The 24,212-nt window shown below is 45.8% G+C and overlaps 1 protein-coding gene across 2 annotated transcripts in view; it reads left to right on the top strand.

Annotated features, from left to right (window-relative positions):
- PRKCH (protein kinase C eta) overlaps positions 1–24,212 on the top strand; it is a 386,129-nt gene that overhangs the window by 285,380 nt on the left and 76,537 nt on the right. The gene's annotated exons all lie outside the window — the stretch shown is intronic.

The raw sequence follows: 24,212 nt of genomic DNA, 5'->3' as shown, positions 1-24,212 counted from the left end.
AGTGTGGTGCAAGTGTACAGTGGGTTGTGGGAGCGGGAAGGTAAGGGGACCATTTGGGATGGGGGCGCAATGGTAGCCCTACACACACAGGGGCGATAGAGTGGCACATATGGCGAGACATAGGCACATTCAAAATTCGGTACAGACAGGCTATAATACAAAGGGGGTTACAGAGACAAATACAGAGGATGTGACAAACTTGAGAATGGTGAACCAGAGTCAGGGTTGGGCAGAAGACTAGAGGGGACACTAGTTATATTAATTTCTGCTGGAAGCCCAGGATTCACTGTAGGATCCGTGGTGTATTCTACTGTGTTGTCAGCAGAGCTACAGTAAATATTTGGAGTGAATGTCTTAGCAGTAAATTATCAGTGTTCAATAACCTGTTCTCACTTTGCTGGGATGGAGGAGAAGGATAAAGGGGAAGTTGAAGAGGAGGCGGGATAGCACAGTCACGCACAACAATGTAGCCTGTGTAAATGGCTGCACAATGGGCCTAATTCAGATCTGATCGTAGATGTGCTAAATTTAGCACATCGTAGTTTCTCTGACATGCGGGGGGGACGCCCAGCACAGGGCTAGTCCGATCTGCATGTCAGGCCCTACTCTCCCCCCCCCCACACACACACACACACACACACACACACACACCCGCAAGGGTGTAAAAGCATAGCGCAGCAGGAAAAAAAGGGTAGGGACGTGACCTTACAATATTACCCCCAATGCAAATTATGCCACAAAGTAGTGCCCCCTAAGTCACAGTACACCTCACAGTGATGCCCTTACACCCTATTCTGCCCCATACAGCAATAGTGTCCTTACACTCCATTATGCCCCAGTCAGTAGTAGTGCCCCTTCAGTGGTGCAAGTAGAAAAAATGTCTTACGGGTACTGTGTGCGTGGCCAATGAAAATGGGGGCGTGATACACATATGGGGGGAGGGGCAGATACACGTATGACCCCAATATTGCCAGATACACGTTGCCCCACAGTGCCAGATATACGTTGCCCCACAGTGCCAGATATACATTGCCCCACAGTGACAGATATACATTGCCCCACAGTGACAGATATACATTGCCCCACAGTGACAGATATACATTGCCCCACAGTGCCAGATACACAAATGCCCCCAGAGTGCCAGATACACAAATGTCCCCAGAGTGCAAGATACACATTGCCTCACAGTGCAAGATACACATTGCCTCACAGTGCCAGATACACATTGCCTCACAGTGCCAGATACACATTGCCTCACAGTGCCAGATACACATTGCCTCACAGTGCCAGATACACATTGCCCCACAGTGCCAGATACAGAAATGCCCCCAGAGTGCCAGATATACATTGCCATATATGCCCCCAGTGCCAGATACAGAAATGCCCCCAGTGCCAGATACACAAGTATGCCCCCATTGCCAGATATGCCCCAGTGCCAGGTACACAAGTCCCCCCCAGTGCCAGATATGCTCCCAGTGCCAGGTATACATGCCCCCCCCCCAGTGCCAGATATCCCCCAGTGCCAGGTATAAATGCCCCCCCACCCCCCCCCCAGTGCCATATATCCCCCAGTGCCAGGTATACATGCCCCCCCAGTGCCAGATATCCCCCAGTGCCAGGTATATATGCCCCCCAGTGCCAGATATGCCCCCAGTGCCAGATATCCCCCAGTGCCAGGTACACAAGTCCCCCCCAGTGCCAGATATGCTCCCAGTGCCAGGTATACATGCCCCCCCAGTGCCAGATATGCTCCCAGTGCCAGGTATACATGCCCCACCAGTGCCAGATATCCCCCAGTGCCAGGTATACATGCCCCCCCAGTGCCAGATATCCCCCAGTGCCAGGTATACATGCCCCCCCCAGTGCCAGATATCCCCCAGTGCCAGGTATATATGCCCCCCTGTGCCAGATATGCCCCCAGTGCCAGATATCCCCCAGTGCCAGGTATACATGCCCCCCCCCCAGTGCCAGATATCCCCCAGTGCCAGGTATACATGCCCCCCCTGTGCCAGATATGCCCCAGTGCCAGATATCCCCCAGTGCCAGGTATACATGCCCCCCCCCCAGTGCCAGATATCCCCCAGTGCCAGGTATACATGCCCCCCCCAGTGCCAGATATCCCCCAGTGCCAGGTATACATTCCCCCCCCAGTGCCAGATATCCCCCAGTGCCAGGTATACATGCACCCCCTGTGCCAGATATGCCCCCAGTGCCAGATATCCCCCAGTGCCAGGTATACATGCCCCCCCCCACCCCAGTGCCAGATATCCCCCAGTGCCAGGTATACATGCCCCCCCCAGTGCCAGATATCCCCCAGTGCCAGGTATACATGCCCCCCCCCCCCCCAGTGCCAGATATCCCTCAGTGCCAGGTATACATGCCCCCCCCCCAGTGCCAGATATCCCCCAGTGCCAGGTATAACATGCCCCCCCAGTGCCAGATATCCCCCAGTGTCAGGTATACATGTGTCCCCCCCTCTTCCCCTGCTCACCGCTGCCGTCTGTCTGTGTGAGGGGAGGAGAGCGCATCCTGCGCCTCTCCTTCCCCTCAGTCTCCGGCGGGTGTCTCAGTTTAATTCAGCGCCGATCCGTGAGCCAATCAGAGCTCGCACCGCGAGCTCTGATTGGCTCACGGATCGGGGCTGAATTAAACTGAAACACCCGCCGGAGACTGAGGGCAAGGAGAGGCGCAGGCTGCGCTCTCCTCCCCTCACATCAGCGGCGGTGCGGCGGGGAGCAGCAGAGGGAGGGAGGGAAGATGAGCGGCGGCCCGTCGGTGTGGGTACGGCGTACCCACGGCTAAATTCTTACGGGTACGCCGTACCCACCTGTACCCACACACTTGCACCACTGTGCCCCTTACAGCCAATATTGTGTCCCACTCAGTAGTAGTGCCCCTTACACCCAATATTATGCCCCAGCAACCAGCCAAAAATAGTTTAATCAAACCTTTTGATAAAGCCGTGCACTAATGGGGCTTGTTTGTGGCAGAAAAGTGACAAAACACCCCCTCAGAAAAAATGTGTCTACCTTTTTTGTGTTGACCATTTCCTTGTCGACCTTTTGACTCTGTCAACTTAATGCAAGTAGATCATTAGTTGTCGACCTATTGACTTATAGTGTAGATCTCATAAGCCACACCCCTGCTATACCAAACTGGTCTGCCAAGCATGCAGTCAACAGCTGAATGACACCTTAACAAAGGTGCCCAATAAAACTACTTACCCGAGCATACGTTATCTAAGCGACTGATGCAACACACTCCAGACAGTGCCAACTGGGCCAACAGAGCAAGCAATATCATAAAGATCTGACTGCTGTACAAAGGTCATGGAGACATAAAGTGAGCATTTGTACACAGTGACTACAAAGCAAACCATTAAACCTTGACATTGTTTTAAACATGGATTACAGTTCTGTTCATAAATATTGAGTACAACATTTCTTTTACGTCCTAGAGGATACTGGGGTTCCATTTAATACCATGGGGTACAGACGGGTCCACTAGGAGCCATCGGCACTTTAAGAATTTGATAGTGTGGGCTGGCTCCTCCCTCTATGCCCCTTCTACCAGACTCAGTTTAGAAAATGTGCCCGGAGGAGCCGGTCACGTTTATGGAAGCTCCTGAAGAGTTTTCCGCATTTATTTTATATGTTTGTTATTTTTCAGGCAGGGCTGGTTGGCACCAGCCTGCCTGCTTCGTGGGACTTAGGTAGGGGAACGGCCCAACGTCTTGAAGGGTTAATGGTCCCGTTCCCCGCTGACAGGACACTGAGCTCCTAAGGGAACTATTCGCAAGCCCCACATTCCTGCAGCACACTACCACCTCTAACAAAGCCAGAAGAAAGAAGAGTGGTGAGTACTAAGCCGGTGTCCCGACTAGCGGGTCGCCGGCCATTATAGCGGTATGAGGGTACGGAGATGCACGGCTTCTTACCGGGGCAGAATGCGCCTCCAGACACAGTACACAGCTGCGTCTCAGTACACTGTACACTGAACACAGTACCCACACTGGCAAAAACATCCTTAAAACGGTTTTCTCTCCATTTTAAGCACCAGATTACCTCAGCCAGTATAAAAAAAAGCGGGAAGACCACGCTCCGTTAAGGGGCGGGGCCTTCACTATGAGTGGATCCAGCAGCTCACCAGCGCCATTTTCCCTCTGCAGTGGACACAGACGCTGACTGACAGGGACGCGCAGCTCATCCGGAGAGACTCCAGATTACCTCAGCGGTACCAGGGGGTCATAGCAGGGGGGGGGGGGGGGGGGGGAACGATTATTAGTGTACTAAGTCCTCTATCAGGGTACTTAGTCTGCGACCTGGCTAACCTTGGCATTAGCGATAAGGGCGCGGTGGGGGCTGGCTCCAAATAACTCTGAAGGGCTCTATGTGGGTTAATTGTGCTTAACCTCCTCGTGTGTGTGTGTGTGTGTGTGTGTGTGTGTGCTGTCACATTTACATTATGTCAGGCAAAGAGTGTGTTTCTTGTACAGAGGAGTGTTCCTCTTCACCAGGGGGCTCACTACTAGGTACTCAGGGCAGTGCACCTTCCCAGAATAGCAGGGCTGAACCAGAGTGGGTAAATTCCATTAAGGGAATGATCTCAAATATTTCTACAAAGCTATCCCGCAATGAGAAAGAGACGCAATACTTAAGACAGACAGTGGATGAGTTTATGAATAGAGACTCAGTCCCCATCCCAGCGTCTCAATCCCCTCCCATTTGTCCGCAAAAACAATCTTGGCACATATCCTGCAGTCTGACTCTGATGGAGGTGGATTTGGAGGGGGGGAATGCTACTCTGTCACAGGGAATACAGGCTCTCATAGAGGCTATCAGAGATGTTCTGCAAATTGCTGATAAGGTGTCAGAGGAGTGTGAGGAATCTTATTTTAATGTAAAAAAGAAGTCCTCAGTCACTTTTCCTACGTCAAAGGAATTGAATACCCTGTTTGAAGAACCGTGGGTTAATCCTGATAAGAAATTTAAAATCCCTAAAAGGTTGCTCTCATCTTTTCCTTTTCCTCTAGAGGATAGGAAAAAATGGGAAAATCCACGGATAGTGGACACATCAGTCTCTAGGCCAGAGGTTCTCAAACTCGGTCCTTGGGAGCCCACACAGTGCATGTTTTGCAGGTAACCCAGCAGGTGCACAGGTGTATTAATTACTCACTGACACATTTTAAAAGGTCCACAGGTGGAGCTAATTATTTCACTTGCGATTCTGTGAGGAGACCTGCAAAACATGCACTGTGTGGGCCCCCGAGGACCGAGTTTGAGAACCTCTGCTCTAGGCTGTCACATAAAATTGTATTGCTTGTCCCTGGTGCAGACTCCCTAAAAGATACGGCTGATCGTAAAATTGAGACTACACTCAAATCATTGTACACAGCTGCTGGGGTGGCCCAAAGACCCACTATTGCATGTGCGTGAATCACAAATGCCATTGCTAAATGGTCAGGTAACCTAAATGAGTGGTTAGATTCCTTGTCTAGGGGGGATGTTTTACTTCGGCAGCATATACAGGACTCTGCGAACTTTATGGTGGAAGCCATAAAAGAGATTGGTTTGCTTAATGCACGCACCGCCACTATGGCAGTGTCAGCACGCAGGGGCTTGTGGCTACTCCAGTGGACTGCTTATGCGGACTCCAGGAAAGGCGTGGAAGGCCTGCCATTCACAGGAGAGGCCTTGTTTGGACACAAACTAGAAAAATGGATCTCCAAAGCTATGGTGGGTAAGTCTACAGCCAGGAAAGCTTATGCAACTTCAGATTCACAGTCTTTTCGGAAAGCCAAGTTTAAGGGAAAATCCAGAGGTGCTTCTACGTCTTCTAGAGGTGCAAGAGGTAAACCACGCAAACCAGCAACTGCAGTTGCTCGGGAACAGAGCTCAGGCTCTGCTTCCTCAAAGCCTTCAGCATGACAGTGGACCGAGATGCCTGGAGGGCTGTCAGGTGGGAGCCCGACTAAAAATTTTCAGTCACATCTGGTGAAGTTCGAGCTGGGATCCCTGGGTCATAGATCTTATTACCCAGGGCTACAGACTGGAGTTCCAAGACCTCCCACCTCACAGATTCTTCAAATCAAGCTTACCAGCTTCACAAGAGGCAAGTATAACTTTACAGCAGGCCATCCAAAAACTGGTACAGACTGTAGTCATTGTTCCAGTTCCACCTAATCTGCACAACAAGGGGTACTATTCCAACTTGTTTGTAGTACCGAAACCGGACGGTTTGGTACGACCAATTCTGAACCTCAAGTCCTTGAATCTGTTCTTAAGAGTGTTCAAGTTCAAGATGGAGTCTCTGAGAGCGGTGATCTCAGGTCTGGAGGAAGAGGAATTCCTTGTGTCTCTGGATATAAAGGATGCGTACCTTCACATTCCGATCTGGCTGCCTCATCAGGCTTATACACGGTTTGAAAAATAAATAATAAAAAGAGCGCTTAACACCTGCTATGTCTATAAATTAGTTATATAAACAAAGAAAGATAATTATAATATTTTTTACATTATATAAAATTTATTACACATAAAAAGTTAAATATTATAATCTTTCATAACTTTTGCATTCATCATGGGTTCACATAAAAATGAAAACTAGATATTATAATCTTATCAATTTTCATATATATCACGGATTCACATTGATGGGAACACTCAAAGCGCTAGATGGTACCTGTAAATAGCTATTGGGACAGTCCTTGGTCTCCAACCCAAATAAAGTACATATGTTGCCACTCCTAGTAATGAATTTTGTTTTGTATCACATAACCATAGTTGGTAATTTTCTATCGTTAATTCCAGGGTCTGATTCCAGTACTGAATTTTTGATTAGTAGAATCAGTCAATTATGGCTCATGAGGTAGTTCAATGTCCCAGAATCTAATTGAGGGGATATCGTGAATTATTGTTGCTCACCTCCCCAGCAGCAGGGTTTCAGATGTAAAGCTTCGTGAGACGCAGTGCCCGGCTGCGGCTGCGCGCCGCTGGATGTATCTCTGCCGGAGTCGCGTATTCCCGGAGTGGTAGCAGCTTCACGTACTGACCTCAGAGCTTCCAGTTAGAAGGGTGGGAAGACAGCTCTCCGCTGTGGCTGCACGCCGCTCAGCTTCTCCTCATTAATACTTTTAAGGGAGCTTCTCACCAAGATATAGGTTGGAGATTTTTGCCAAGATACCGGTTCTATGGTCCCAAACGTTGGTGTTCCCAGATGGAGTATGGAATAAGTCCTTAACGCGTTTCTCCGTTGTATCAATTGAACGGTTTCATCAGAAGGTGTCCATCACTCACTCCTATCCTAGTATTTAAACACTATTTCCACCAATCATAGACTAGTGCTCATTATAGACTGCAGGTGTACTACAGGTGTTATCTAAATAAATAGTTCAATCTGAGGCAATCTTTATTATACTAGCACTTGCTAGAAACTATATCCTTTATAACTATATATTATAATCCACAGAATAAAAAAAAGAAGGAGGTTCACAGTCTCTAACCCATTCAAAGAAACTGCACCACTCCAAATTAAAAATAAATTATATCTGGCAACACGTAGGCAATGGAGAACAGACGCATATTAGAGAATAATTCAGAAACAAATGGAAGTGGAACACTATCCATTATTACAGGCTGCTATAGTCTAGCGGTCAGGGCCACCGCCCCACAAGTCACAGTTGCACCACATCCCCGGTTCAAATCACACCTCACGCCACAATTCACCCTTCATCTCATTATTTAATTTTTTAATTTTTAAAAAAAAAGTTTTTTGAGAGTAGTAATGTACTATAATTCTCATATAATTAATCCCTACTGGTTAACCACTAGTACATATATCCAATACTTTCACCGACAACTCCTTTTTCCTTAATTGTGATTAGGGCAATATTTAATTGAACTAGTATATTGGTGCGCCCGAGATATTGTCTGCACACAGACGCCTGGGGAGTGACATTTAGTTGACCTCCCGATACGTCAGTGTGCATACAAGGATTTTTTACTGTGTTATATACGGTTTGCACTGCAGGACTGACACTACCAGTTCCAGGCCCTGCCATTTGGTCTCTCCATGGCACCGAGGGTATTCACCAAAGTGATGGCAGAGATGATGTTTCTCCTTTGCAAGCAGGGAGTGAACATAATTCCATACCTGGACGATCTTCTGATAAAGGCGCCGTCCAGGGAGAGGTTGCTGGACAGCATTGGCCTCTCAACCAAACACGGGTGGATTCTGAATCTTCCGAAATCTCACCTAGAGCCAACACGGAGGCTCCCATTCCTGGGAATGATACTGGACACGGAGTCGCAGAAAGTGTTCTTTCCATTGGAAAAGGCATTGGTAATCCAGTCGATGGTTTGGGATGTCCTGAAGCCAACCCGGATATCGGTGCATCTATGCATTTGCCTTCTGGGGAAAATTGGGGCCTCTTATGAGGCGCTTCAATACGGAAGGTTTCACGCAAGACCCTTCCAGCTCAATCTGTTGGACAAATGGTCCGGATCGCTCTTCACATGCACCAGAGGGATCCGTCTGTCGCCAAAAGCCAGGATCTCCCTTCTGTGGTGGCTACAGATTTCACACCTCGTCGCGGGTCGGAGGTTCGGAATTCAGGACTGGATCCTGTTAACCACGGACACAAGCCTCAGAGGTTGGGGAGCAGTCACCCAGGGGGTGCAGTTTCAAGGAAGATGGTCAAGTCAGGAAGTCACCCTTCCAATCAACAATCTGGAATTCAGGGCCATATACAACGCCCTTCTGCAGGCCTCTTATCTTCTTCACGATCGGGCCATTCAGGTCCAGTCGGACAGTGTGACGGCAGTGACATACATAAACCGGCAGAGCGGAACGAAAAGCAGAGAAACAATTGTCAAATGTGTCAAGAATTCTCCTCTGGGCAGAAAAAAACGCTGTGGTGTTGTCAGCGGTCTTCATTCCGGGAGTAGACAACTGGGAAGCAGACTTCCTCAGCAGACATGATCTGCACCCGGGGAAGTGGGGCCTTCACCCGGAAGTGTTCAGGTGCTTAACATGTCGATGGGGATATCCACACATCGACATGATGGCCTCTTCGTCTCAAGAAGCTCAAGCGGAATTGTTCCAGGTCAAGAGACCAACAGGCAGTGGCGGTAGACGCTCTGACGACTCCATGGTTCTATCAGATGGTGTACGTGTTTCCTCCACTTCCTCTGATCCCAAGAATTCTCAAAAAAATAAAAAGGGAAAAGGTTCAAGGCAATACTCATTGCTCTGGACTGGCCAAGAAGGGCCTGGTATGCGGACCTTCTGGAGATGGGTGGCCTCTACCTCTTCGCAAGGATCTTCTGCAACAGGGCCCATTCATCTATCAGGACTTACCGTGGCTACGTTTGACGGCATGGAAGTTGAGCGGCTGATTCTAGCCAGAAGAGGGATCCCTAACAAAGTTATCAGGACTGTGATCCACGCCAGGAAGGGGGTAACGTCTAAACATTACCACCTAATTTGGAAGAAATACATCTCTTGGTGTGAGAGCAGACAATATTTCCTGCTTTTTCTGCAGGCAGGTGTGGCTGTTGCCCTACGTCTGGGCCCCATAATAGTCCAGATTTCGGCCTTGTCCATTTTCTTTCAAAAACAATTGGCTTCTCTCCCTGAGGTCCAGACGTTTTGGAAAGGCGTTCTGCGCACCCAACCTCTCTTTGTGCCTCCCATGGCACCTTGGGATCTCAATTTGGTGCTACAGTTCCTCCAGCTGACAGCGCTTGCAACCCCAGAAGATTTCCGGGCATACCACTGAAGGGGTTAAAAGGTTAAACAATTTTATTTCTCATCATTCTTGCCAACCAGTTTATCACTGACTAATCTAACCAAGTCAGACACATATAGTCCTTATCATGGGATCTTCTTAGGGGGGTGCTTTTACTCAGTACTGTGCGTCTGCTGAACAGCTCACACCTTTATCGACTGCATCAGTTAAAGCAAGATTATACACAGTGGCGGAACTTGTGAATGGTGGGCCCAGGTGCAAAAATATTATTTGGGCCCTCTTCTCCACCTCAACCCAAGTTCATAATATGCCACATGGCAGTTGGTGACAGGGAGAGGCATGTGTTGGCAGAGGGTGACAGGGATAGGCAGTGGGTGACAGGGATAGACAGTGGGTGACAGAGGTACAAGCACAATGTCCTGTACAGTGTAGAGAACAGGGAGCTGCACCCTGGTGGGGGCAGGAACACAGCGGCCTCTGCTCACTCGGTCAGCCCGACTGTGACTGCGCCCGCGCCAGTTACACAAGTTGTGAGTTGCCTTTCATTCACAGACCGCAATGAATCAGAATAAATGTACAGCTGGGATGGTATCTGGATCCTCGCGCTTGGGATGCCGGCGGTCAGAAAACAGTCAGCGACATCCCGGCGCTCGGACCAACCTAACCTTCCCTAAAGAAATCTCTGGCACCGGGAGGATAAACAATTAAGCCTTGTGATCAGCTGGAGGATGTCTGTGATATAAGATATGTGACTGAACAATCCTAAACTCACCAAAAATTCAACCTAATGTTGGGGCTATTAAAAAAAAAAATGTATCACAGCTATTTTCTGATTTCTGATCTATAATTGAGGTTTAATCGTTTACCTTACAAAGTGCTGGAGACTTACTTATGTGTTATAGGATAACAGATGTCATATACGTAACATGGCAAAAGTCAATCTTCGTAGCACTTATGCTACAGAGATTAAATGGCCTTTCAAAAGTAAGATTACAGAAGGCTTTGGATGTGCCCTCCTACAACTTTACTAAACATACGGCTGTATCCGTATGACATCCTTCCGCACTTTCCGCCCTTGTTTTACAATCGGGGCTTTGCTCGCGGTATTGCATAGCATTGTATCCATAGTGCGTGTTGTAAAAAATGTCTCATGATATAAATGTATTGCTGTGATGCACAGAAGATAGCCATGAAAATGGGGAAATATTGTCTTTGCTATACATATGGTAGTTATTTTGGGATATTTACTAAGTGTCTAAAAAAACGCAAGTAACTGGGGTCCGTGTGCACCGCGCATCCTGCACCCATTATAGATACACCACTGGTGAGAGGGGTGTATCCAAACTGACACTTAATTTGCAGTGTAAAAATAAAGCTCCCAGGATATGTGGGCTACATGCAAAGGAGCCAGTATTTACCCTGCATGCAAGAAAATTGTATTTGTACCCCTTGTATTGTAACACTGTTTGATTTGTTACACAGTTACTTGCATTCTTACTTTATGTCCAACTCAGACCATAAGGGAAACTAGCAGCTATGAGTCTTATGTGTTCATACAAAGAAGACCTGTCCTGCACAATTATGATCTATGTATGAAAAATAATTTCTAAGCAGAAAGTATTTTTACTTTTACCGTATATGTGCTGAAGACTCATAAAATAAAAAAATAAATAAAAAACATTTGTGCAAAATGTCCTGGGATTCTAATTCTCACACTGGAAGGCAGGGAGAGGTTAAATTGAGATAACTTTATCTAGCCATCTAGAAACAACTGTGTCTGAGTTTGGGAGTTAGGGGGGAAAAAAATCAATGTTTTGCTTCTATGAAATACATTTAAAATGATGGATTATTTGGTTGATTGTTGCCTTACACGCATCATTGTTTTATTGTTCTGTGATCCTATGAAATGCTGAGCAATCTAGCTTAAAACATTAACCTAGAAAGCGAGATACTTGTTGGAACAAGTGGATGTCTGAGTCAGGACATACCATGCGCCTCACGAGAGTTTAAACAGGATGTACGGGATCATTCTCCTAAGCGGGGTGATGCTTTGAACCTCAGACAGCGGCTGCTATAATCACAGCAGAGATATGAGGGCCTTTATGCCCTTATTTCTTTTTTGCACTAGCACTTTTTTGCATTTTCACCACACTTTTTTATGGGGTTTTTTCTGTGTGTGTGTGTGTGTGTATGTGTTTAATTGTGTCTTTCACGTTTTTAGGTGTAGACCAGTGGTTCTCAGACTGTGTGCTGTGGAACCCTGGGGTGCCTCGGGACACTTGCAGGAGTGCCTTGGATTTGTGGTTCAGAACCAATTCAAATTATTTATGGCCATTGGAATAGGCAAAACCAGTGCTGGTGGCTGGCGATCATAAAATATGTGAACAAACAGAAGCAAATCTTGCCCATCACCACACAATTGAACCTAAGGATGGCATATAAATACAATTTACTTAGATTAATATTTATTTGTACATTTCTCAATAAGAAACTTTGGCCTAGGGGTGCCGTGAAAAAATTCTGTTTCTGTAGGGCGTCGTGGTTCAAAAAAGTTTGTGAATTACTGGTATAGATCATTATTGGTTCGCCCTCTCCCTTCGGGAGAGAGCTAATAAAGGGGGACCCCAAGCCTTGCGGTGGAATGAAACCCAAAGATCCATGCCCACTAAGGGGCTGTTTGGCTCTGAGGATCAGGATGTCATCAAGTTGTCCCTCTAGCTTCAGCAAAGGGGGACCTGAAGATTCCCTTTTTCCCCTTAATGGGGCATTTTGGAGGGGGTCCAAAGACCCAAGTTTCCATCATGGTTTTGCAAAGCACTAGGTCAGAGGTTCTCAAACTCGGTCCTCGGGGGCACACACAGTGCATGTTTTGCAGGTAACCCAGCAGGTGCACAGGTGTATTAATTACTCACTGACACATTTTAAAAGGTCCACAGGTGGAGCTAATTATTTGACTTGCGATTCTGTGAGGAGACCTGCAAAACATGCACTGTGTGTGCCCCCGAGGACCGAGTTTGAGAACCTCTGCACTAGGTGATTGGAGCACGCACCTCGGGCTTCAGTAGAAAAAATGAGTGCAGTAAAAGGGCAATAAGTGCTTTACAAATACTGTGACATTTTTACAGGACTGTAATCTTTATACGAGCTGGTGAAAAAGTCTGTTTAACACATCTACCTTTTCTTCTTTACATTATGTTCACATATTTCCCTATATCCCTTTGTGCAGTTGGACAGTTAATCTTTCAATCCAGAAAAACGTATTTTTGTGTAGTATTGAATTATGTCAAGGTGAAATCATATACTACACTAGGTCATATGATATCCTATAACATTAAACTCCAAAAGTGTTGCGTCTCTTACCCAAAGTACAGATCATCCCTTCTGCGGTTTTCCCTGTAGATGTAGAAATTGTCATTAAGTTGGATTAAGGGATGGGACCCACGTGTTTTGAAATCAAGCAGACAACACTAATTTTTCACGCCTGCTAAATGCCCCGCATACTGATGAAAAAATGTAAGCCAATAGACCTGTAACGCAGAATTCACATTCCATCACTTTTATCCTTGTATTAAGAATTCATGAGTGTTAACACTTGGGTACTTAGAGTACTATGCTGCAAGAGATCTGTAAGATATCTGACCCAGGATCGAACCGCAGACTCCAACCTGGTCAGCATTTATAATTCTCTGTCTCTCATCCTGAGCAACTAGTTATTGGCTCTCCAGTAGGTGCTACTATTATGTACCAGCTTGGTGTTGCATTGGATTGGAGATCTTCCTTCAGAATTCAGTGTTGCTTGTAGGTTTTCAGGCAGTGACCCCTGTACACCCGGGGGTTGAGACTCAGAATGCACTCAGCTGGTATTCTTGTCTATAAGAGACGCTGTTCCTTTAAGACTCTGTGTCTACCGGTACCTGTATGCCCACCAGGACTTATGCCACTGGCAGTATAATGAGCTCAACCACTAGGTGACCTGAATCAAAGCCAGCAGGAATTGAACCCTAAGATAACTACATGGGCAGCGAGGAGGAACGGGAAGAAGGGAAGGCAACAATGGCATAATAACAAAACCTAAAGTACTGAGGGGATGAGGGACTGTCTGGCCAGGGAGAGGTTAATACTGAGGAGAGCTAACACAAATAATACCCCTAACTGGGGATAACCTCCGGGCTGGGATGAATAGTACTATAAGTAGTAGCTAGTACTTAACTAACACTAAAGACAAAACTAAAGATATATAATACAGCAAGGTAATTCTATGGAAAGCTGTTACGGAGCAAAAGCTGGACACCAGAGCTGACATTGACGATGGATGCTGAGAGGCAGGTGAGAATTCTGCAGCCGCAGACTGGAACACAGTGATGAGGGCTCCTGCAGCAACCGGGAACTATGACCAGCATAGGATGACAGACAGGAAATACATATACAGGAGATAATACCCAATCAGAACAGCCAAGGAGACCAGGCCCTCTGATTGAGGAGACTCAATGCACCTGTTCAGTTACACACACAGACAAAACTCCTCATTATACTGCAGCTGAAGCTGAACACACAGGAACATGCAGGAATCTAAAATGAACTGGGAATGCAGGAAAACATGGCAAGCTGATCCAATAGAAACTGATCATAACACTTGGCTTGTTTATGTTATAAGAGCTCATGGCACTGATCCTCTGGCTTGCCAATCTGTATTGCATGTGTACTGTCTGCCTCTGACCTTGTGATTGAATTCATTTACCCGCCTTTCTCCTATCAATGGTCACCTACTTGAGACTAACCTGGAGGCTGCAGCCAGTTCAGCAAAGTCCATCATTCTCTTGCAGTGTGTCAATGGTTGTGCAGAATTTCTTTTAACGTTAACTCACCTGGTTAATAGTATTGTAAAACCTTTTGGCTTTTATTGTGATTAACAACTTTGGCTCTTCAAAAAGGCCTTTTATATAATACATACATTATTTTTATTATGATTACTAAACCTTTTAGTACAGTATTTGTAGACCTGTTGTGGTTTCAGAAGTATACTCCATCTTGGGCAAAAACTCTTGATAATTTCTTTCATTTTGCTTTGAGAAAATTCTAATTAATCTCTGCACGTTGAAAGCCTCCTTAGCTTTTCTGCCTTATTTTCAGAATTATAATGTGTTTTCTTAATGCAGACTGGAGCTCTGACCACCTTGTTGTCTAAAGCTGCATACACACGGTGCGATTTTCCATGCGACTATATAGTCCACATGGCACGGAAGTATAGTGCATATCGCTCCGTGTGTATAAGCTTGCAATGCCGATGCACGGTCCTGCGGGATCGGAATTGCAAGAAAATATAGTGTGTGCAGGCAGGGACGATACTGACTACATGCCTCCGGGCAATATATAGTCAGTATCGGCTAAAAGCCTGCATCGTACCTTGTGTATGCAGCTTAATATAGTTGTGTCCTTGTATTTCCACTCACAATTGAGCACGGTGCACTTCCTGACCAGCTTATGTTGCCTTACCTTTGGGTCAACCCATCTGTTGTGGATTAGTTCCAGACGACCAATGGCAGAGTGAGGCGTTTCAAACAAGTAAAGTTTTATTCCAGACTGAAAGCCAGAGCCAGTGCAATGGCTTCTTACACAGGATGCCAACAAGAGTTTAGCTTACATGAGACAGCACTTCAGATGAGCAGAGTATCCACAGCACAGTGAGGGTTCAGATTGTCCAGAATACAGAGGGCTGCAGAAGGTGCAACTTCTCCCTCATATTCCCCTGACTTAGGGGTCTATTTACTAAGCCTTGGATGTAGATAAATACGACGGAGATAAAGTCCCAGCCAATCGGCTCCTAACTGTCATTTTTCAAACCCAGCCTGTGACATGGCTATTAGGAGCTGATTGGCTGGGACTTTATCTCTGTCGGATTTATCTATATCCAAGGCTTAGTAAAAAGACCCCTAACTCCTCTAACCAGGTTTTTATACTTTAGCTGGTCTTAATTGAGGAAAGGTTGTGGTTCTTCCCTGATCTACAGCAGGTTAACCCTTTCCTCAGCATTTGCGAGAGACCCACTCTGCCACACCACCATTACCATAGAGGCCTGCGTTGCAATCCGTTCCTTTGGTTCAGTTGCCAACTTCATGAATCAATAAACAATTTGGGCCTCACATGTAGAGTGTAATTTACTTAGAGCAGGATGAAATGCACATCTGGTCACTATGCCTTTACCACAAACTTGCTAGGCGGTCAATGACCTCATAAGTAATCTGACCATCTAGCACAGTGATTTTCAACCTTTTTCAACTCGCGGCACACCGGCAAGACTTTAAAATTGCTAAGGCACACCATCAGTGCCCCACGGGGGAAAAAAACATTGGCCCCCATAGTAATTAAACAAACACACTGGCCACCACAGTAGCACAAACACATTGGCCCCCAAAGTAATACAAACACACTCTCTGCTAATACAGCCCGCTCTGGTAGTCCCAGAGGGAGGCGACACCTCCCAATGGGAGTGCCTGTCCTGCGGGTCACTGGCAGGTAGCACTTCCAATAGTAAAAGTCACGGCCAGTCACAGTGAAGCCAGTGCAGTCACGAACTTCATCTCGCTCACTAACATGAGCTGAGTTTGCAGATTTTATTTATGGGGTGTCTGCAGTCCTGCAGCCCATAGGTAAAATCCACCAATGGTGGTAATATCGGTACAATGCAGCAACGTACCGGAATGTGGATATAAAACGCCTTGAGAACATAATACAGCTTCTGGAGTTCTGCAAAAATGTCCACAAAACCTTTTTAGGGTGGGACTGTTTACATTCCCAGTTGTTCGGTTGTGACTTGATCCACTTGTGTCCTGCTAATGCTTTTCGATTATTGGTGAATGTTTTTCAAAACCAGTAACGTGGATCCTCTGTGGTCTGTGATTCAGCCACCTCGAGGGGGCTTGCTGCACTCGCCATCCCTCGAGGGGATTCCGCTGCCGGGATCCTGGCGTCAGTATGCCGCCGGTCACGCATACCACACCCCAAATTCTGTGTTTTTACTTTTTATTACTTTTAAAATTTTTGCACATAATACAGAAGCCACAATGGTGGAAACCTTTTGTTCTAATTACATTTCTTCCTGGTTCCTGTAATGTACTCTTAACTTAATTGGCACGCCATCTTGGTTTAACAACTTGGATACCCCAAAAGTTCACAAAGTCATTTACAATAAATTTATGTGCATTTTTAAAGTGTACACAGTGTGGGTTAATAATAGTCGTTTATGCATATTAAAAAACACTTTTTTGTACACACTCAGATGCTCAGGAGGGCCAGTAAAAACTGACGCTCCTAAGTACAGCTGTGCCTGCACAATAATCTAGGTGCAACTATTAAATTGTAAATGTATCTCAGGTATCCCAATCAATTTTATTAAAAAATTAATAAAAAAATCTTATATGCTATACCAGTAATTACTATTGAAACAAAAAGAGGAAACATACAGCGCTAGTAGATTTCTTAATAAAATATTTTATTCTTTATTTTTATCTAGATTTTTCTTTAGCTAAAATAGCCCTTATTTCCCCCTACCTATAAATCTAATTCCACATTTCGCTTATATATATTTTTTTATTAAAATTCTAGCCAATAAACAATAACACATCAATCATATATATATACAATAGCTCTGCTCTATGTAATTCATTCTTCAATGCATCACTGAAACAATTGGATACAAGTGCAACAAATGTTTTCCTTCCAATACTGAAAAAGGGACTCCAACCTCTAAATTGATATTTAGTTGCTAATTCAGCATGAGTCAGAGACTCTTGTACTTTGTTGCTATACTGGAAGATAGCTGTTCCAATTCCTTCTTTATTATTAAAGGTGTTAAATTAAGTTCCCAAAACCACACTTTACTGACCACGACACTTTAAACTTCCAGATGGATTAGTGTATAAAAGCTGCTCCTTTTTGCTTAGAAAGTGTCACTAATTAAATAGCAGCAGTGGGTTAGTTGTTCATAAATTGATCTGCAGAGAAAGATACATGCTTTTCCTCAGAACAGAAATGAAAGTTCATACAACTCAGCTGTTAATTAACTGATTCAGTATATGGCAGCAGCCAAATACTTGATGATAGATTGACGTGCAAAGGTATAAAATTACTTTTGCTTAAAGCGATGATACAAGTTCATGCACCTCAGCTGGTATTTAAAACATGGCCATGTTATATGAAAAAAAGTTACCACTTTTCCACCTGGGTCGAAATTCTTTACTCACTCCCGGCTCTGGTGCTCAAATGCCTTTTTGCAAGCCTTATCCGGAGATCCTTAGAGATTCTTCCCAGCACAATGAGGTAAACCCGTGGTAGCTGCTTATAGGTAGGTAAAACCAAGACGCGTTTCCCCGCCTGTCACACTCAGCGGCTTCTTCAGTCCGACTGTAGTATGGCCATGTTTTAAATACCAGCTGAGGTGCATGAACTTGTATCATCGCTTTAAGCAAAAGTAATTTTCTCTGACGTCCTAGTGGATGCTGGGAACTCCGTAAGGACCATGGGGAATAGCGGCTCCGCAGGAGACTGGGCACAAAAGTAAAGCTTTAGGACTACCTGGTGTGCACTGGCTCCTCCCCCTATGACCCTCCTCCAAGCCTCAGTTAGATTTTTGTGCCCGAACGAGAAGGGTGCACACTAGGGGCTCTCCTGAGCTGCTTAGTGAAAAGTTTAGTTTTAGGTTTTTTATGTTCAGTGAGACCTGCTGGCAACAGGCTCACTGCATCGAGGGACTAAGGGGAGAAGAAGCGAACTCACCTGCGTGCAGAGTGGATTGGGCTTCTTAGGCTACTGGACACCATTAGCTCCAGAGGGATCGAACACAGGCCCAGCCATGGAGTCCGGTCCCAGAGCCGCGCCGCCGGCCCCCTTACAGAGCCAGAAGCAAGAAGAGGTCCGGAAAATCGGCGGCAGAAGACATCCTGTCTTCACCAAGGTAGCGCACAGCACTGCAGCTGTGCGCCATTGCTCCTCAGCACACTTCAGTCACTGAGGGTGCAGGGCGCTAGGGGGGGGCGCCCTGAGCAGCAATAAAAACACCTTGGCTGGCGAAAATACATCACATATAGCCCCCAGGGCTATATGGATGAATTTTAACCCCTGCCAGATTACACTGAAAAACTGGAGAAAAGGCCGCCGAGAAAGGGGCGGAGCCTATCTCCTCAGCACACTGGCGCCATTTTCCCTCACAGCTCCGTTGGAGGGAAGCTCCCTGGCTCTCCCCTGCAGTCACTATACTACAGAAAGGGTTAAAAAAGAGAGGGGGGCACTAATTAGGCGCAGTATAAACAATACAGCAGCTATAAGGGGAAAAACACTTATATAAGGTTATCCCTGTGTGTATATATATAGCGCTCTGGTGTGTGCTGGCAAACTCTCCCTCTGTCTCCCCAAAGGGCTAGTGGGGTCCTGTCCTCTATCAGAGCATTTCCTGTGTGTGTGCTGTGTGTCGGTACGTTTGTGTCGACATGTATGAGGAGGAAAATGATGTGGAGGCGGAGCAAATTGCCTGTAATAGGGATGTCACCCCCTAGGGGGTCGACACCTGAGTAGATGAACTGCTGGAAGGAATTACATGACAGTGTCAGCTCTTTACAAAAGACAGTGATTGACATGAGACAGCCGGCTACTCAGCTTGTGCCTGTCCAGACGTCTCATAGGCCGTCAGGGGCTCTAAAGCGCCCGTTACCTCAGATGGCAAATAAAGACGCCGACACGGATACTGACTCCAGTGTCGACGGTGAAGAGACAAATATGACTTCCAGTAGGGCCACACGTTACATGATTGAGGCAATGGAAAATGTTTTACACATTTCTGATAATACGAGTACCACCAATAGGGGTATTATGTTCAGTGAGGAAAAACTACCTGTAGTTTTCCTGAATCTGAGAAATTAAATGAGGTGTGTGATGAAGCGTGGGTTTCCCCCGATAAAAAAAAACCTGATAATTTCTAAAAAGTTATTGGCATATATCCTTTCCCGCCAGAGGTTAGGGTGCGTTGGGAAACACCCCCTAGGGGGGATAAAGCGCTCACACGCTTGTCAAAACAAGGGCTCTACCCTCTCCTGAGATGGCCGCCCTTAAGGATCCTGCTGATAGAAAGCAGGAGGGTATCCTAAAATGTATTTACACACATACTGGTGTTATACTGCGACCAGCAATCGCCTCAGCCTGGATGTGCAGTGCTGGGTTGGCGTGGTCGGATTCCCTGACTGAAAATATTGATACCCTAGATAGGGACAGTATATTATTGCCTGTAGAGCATTTAAAAGATGCATTTCTATATATGGGTGATGCACAGCGGGATATTTGCCGACTGGCATCAAGAGTAAGTGCGCTGTCCATTTCTGCCAGAAGAGGGTTATGGACACGACAGTGGTCAGGTGATGTGGATTCCAAATGGCATATGGAAGTATTGCCTTATAAAGGGGAGGAGTTATTTGGGGTCGGTCTTTCAGACCTGGTGGCCACGGCAACAGCTGGGAAATCCACGTTTTTACCCCAGGTCGCCTCTCAACATAAGAAGACGCCGTATTATCAGGCGCAGTCCTTTCGTTCCCATAAGGGCACGTGGGCAAAAGGTTCCTCATTTCTGCCCCGTGACAGAGGGAGAGGGAAACGGCTGCAGAAATCAGCCAGTTCCCAGGAACAGAAGCCCTCTCCCGCCTCTGCCAAGCCCTCAGCATGACGCTGGGGCTTTACAAGCAGACAGGGAGGCAGTGTTGGAAGCCATTCACAAGCTGTATTCCCAGCAGGTGATAATTAAGGTACCCCTCCTGCAACAGGGAAAGGGGTATTACTCCACACTGTTGTGGTACCGAAGCCGGACGGCTCGGTGAGACCGATTTTAAATCTAAAATCTTTGAACACTTACATACAGAGGTTCAAATTCAAGAGAAGGGGACTACATGGTGTCTCCGGACATCAAGGATGCTTACCTTCATGTCCAAATTTACCCTTCTCACCAAGGGTACCTCAGGTTTGTTGTACAGAACTGTCACTATCAGTTTCAGACGCTGCCGTTTGGATGGTCCACGGCACCCCGGGTCTTTACCAAGGTAATGGCCGAAATGATGTGTCGAAGTCAGAAAAATGTCTCTATGCACGTTGCCATATTTGCACCGCACACTGGTCCGTGCTGCGCATGCGTGCGCTCTCCCGTGGAGGCGCATACCCGCAATAGCGTGCACTCGCAGGCGCGGTATGCGTATTTACGGTAGAGTTTACGTAGTCGTAGCGTGCGACCCATTCGTTACAACTGTTCACAATTAATGTAGTTTATAGATCATGGTCCCTTTGATAGATTCTGAAAGTTTGGTTAAAATAGAATGTCCCTGAGCTGAGGAGTCCCTCTTTGCATCGTACGAAGGGTCTAACAGGAATCATACAGCAGTGTTTGGTACCCATCGGAAGAGTATTTAATTAGCAATATTCCGGTGTTGGTTTGGAGCGTATTAATTGCTCGTGCGAATAGTTATGGACATAAGAAGTTATGTCCATTTATTTATTATTATTTGTTCTTACTTAGTCATGCATCTGAACAGTTGGAGACAGGCATCAGTAGGTCTCAAATGTCTCTTTGACCTCAGAGATCCCCCAAACAATAGTTTGCATGTTAAGAGGGCCTCATATCTACACATGCATAAGGTAAACACAGGAATAGTAATTGAAGATCAATTGTACTCCAAATCAGTATCTTTCCCGCAGACGGAGTACAATAGCCTTTAATTACACTGAGCTTTTGAGACTCAATAAGGAGGGCCAACACCTGTGTTTACAAATGTGGCTGGATTTGTATACAGGAGAATGAGGGCTGAGATGTCATTGTCTCAACTGAAAGTGGACATCATGAATATAGAACAAAACCCAGACAGGATTCTGTTTTGTATTCGCCAAACAATAGCTTCTCACTAGACAGGAATGTGTTGGTCATCACCCATTGTGTTACATAACCAAGGCCACTGATGCAGCTGGCTCACATGCTGGGAGGGACACACACTTCCTGTGGTTGACACACCCCCACAGCTGGAATGCAGGTATGATATACCCACTGGAGATCACAGGGCTGACTGACACTCAGAACTAAGCTAGCATCAAGCAGCATGGCGGCTACATCCCCAGGACAGAATTCCTTCCCAAAGGCTAAGTATAGAATCACATGGCTATAGAAGGAAATATAGACATATTGCTTTCTGGTTTAAATAGGATATTGTAACTTGGCTGTGATGATTGTTGGGTGTTAGTGTTGGTGCCCTGTGGAATCTGTGATGGTAGCTGGGATCTTGTTAATCATAAATACCACCATGCAGTACTTTTGAATATGTGCTGGTAGCAATGGCAGGCTGATACTTGTGAGTACCTGGTGGTCTGGTCTTGTGATAACTCATATGCTCTGGTTATAGAGATACTGTGTTTGCTTGAAATTGTGAAAGGTGATTTAGATTGTTTGGAATTGTAAAATCAGAACATATGCATTGTTTTGAGGCTTGGACATTTTGGAATAAAATGGAGTCTAGCTTCTGCCCCATGCGGCATTGTAGGGACGATTGTGTAGCTGGGTGTTGTGTATATAGGGACAGGCAGCATGGGTAAGCTCAAGTACTTTCTAAACAAAGATTCTCAGCATTGATTAACTGCGCAGCGATTGTTCCTCACATGTGTAAGCTTCGCTGCAACCATATTGTCTTTTAATGTTATTGTGAGCCAATCTCTCTCAAATCTCTCTCTCTCTCTTGTCTTCTCATCTTCTCTTATTTCTCCTTAAACTTAACTGTATTGTATTGTAGTGTGTTTCCTGTATAGTTATCTGGTTAGGTGGTTTATGTTATACTGTAGTGTATCATTTGTACTGTGATTCCTTTTTGCAAGTATATTAGTTATAATACATAGTTAATAGGCTTTGGAACCTAAACCAGTATCTGTGTATTTTCTATAGTGTTAAGTGTTCACTTGAGCGTCGGTGACGCTCAAGCAGCTTTGTAGTTAGTCAGGTTACACAAGGTTGCACTTACACCCTGTACTCACATTAAGGTATTCAGTGTATTTCATTGGTATAAGGTTTTAACATAAAGGTATAGTGTTGTGAGCGTCTGCATCGCTGGTGACCTCCTCGTGGTCTCGAGCGTAGGCTACGCTACAGCGAATCATTCCCCTAGACATAACCAATAACGTGTCCTGTGATCGCTGGGCCGCGAGCGAACGTGACGCTTGAGCGTCTCGCCTACGGCCGAGCGATCGTTACGCCAACAGCGTACCATTACGGTACTTCTTAAGCAAACAGCGTACAGTGTTCTTAGCTTCATAAAGGGTTGTTTATACGACAAGGGAATTTGGCATTGTCAATTGGGAACTCGTCCTATACTTCTCACATCTGCACTAGGTAGATCAGCAGACATTATCCCCCAGCAAAGGGTGGGAGATTGTCTCATAGTGCTGGCGGGATAAGCGTCTGCTTCGCTTAGATAAAGAGTGCTGAAGGAACCCGGTAACCGGAAGTAAGAACAAAACGCTTGTGTCCTTTTAAAACTGTTTATTTTTCTTTTGTCTTGCGTACGCACGCATATATCTGCATTTCTGTTTCATTTTCGTATATCACTATTCCTGTTTGCCAATTTTATAGTTGATAGAAAGTGCTAAAAAGAGATTTGCTGTTATTTCATAGTAGAGGTAATAGTTAAAGTATAGAACAACACACGGTTTGTCTGAGATACAAGGCAGTCAGTGTGGATTGCGGTAGATGATCAGGGATCATTTACATTGATAAAAATATATTGTGTTACGGTGGATCCTTTGCATTGCGTACACGTGTCGCTAACAAAGACTAGCGTACGCAATCCAAAAGGCAGACGCACGCAGTGTACATTACGCAACGTAGCGTCCGGTTACGCCCACGTAGCTCAAGTTGTGATAAAGTGAAGTAACGCAAAGGCGATAATTAACGCACAGCGGTAGATAACGCGAAGCGGTAAATAACGCAAATCTATTTTTGGAAAATCTGAAATTTAGTTTAACAGATCCTGCTCCTAATTGGTAACACTTTTGGCCTAAAGACAATTTCTGCGCAGAAATAGATATAGAAACAAAAGTGTACATGTGTTGAGTGAGTGTGTTTTGTATACAAAAGTTTATATAACTGTAAGGTGGAACCAAAAGGAAAGCCGGGTACTCGTCAAGGGATATACGTGTAAGTGACATATACGGTGGCTAGGGAGGCATCCCTGGTTAAATAATATTTGAGCATTAGAGTATAGCGGACCATAAGGTAACAAGACCAGGAGGTCATAAGGTAACAAGACCAGGAGGTCATAAGGTAACAGACCAGGAGGTCATAAGGTAACAGGTAAAATAGACAAAGAGGTCCGCTATAAAAGTCCAGTGGCACAACGCCTGGGGTGTTGGTGCAGAACCCATATAGGCCACAAGCTCTTGCTGAAGGAATCGCAGCCGG

This window comes from Pseudophryne corroboree, chromosome 12 (genome assembly GCF_028390025.1).
Source record: "Pseudophryne corroboree isolate aPseCor3 chromosome 12, aPseCor3.hap2, whole genome shotgun sequence".
In the NCBI taxonomy this organism is placed as follows: domain Eukaryota; kingdom Metazoa; phylum Chordata; class Amphibia; order Anura; family Myobatrachidae; genus Pseudophryne; species Pseudophryne corroboree.
Note: the sequence above shows the minus strand (reverse complement) of the source record. Positions and strands in the feature narration are given on the sequence as shown.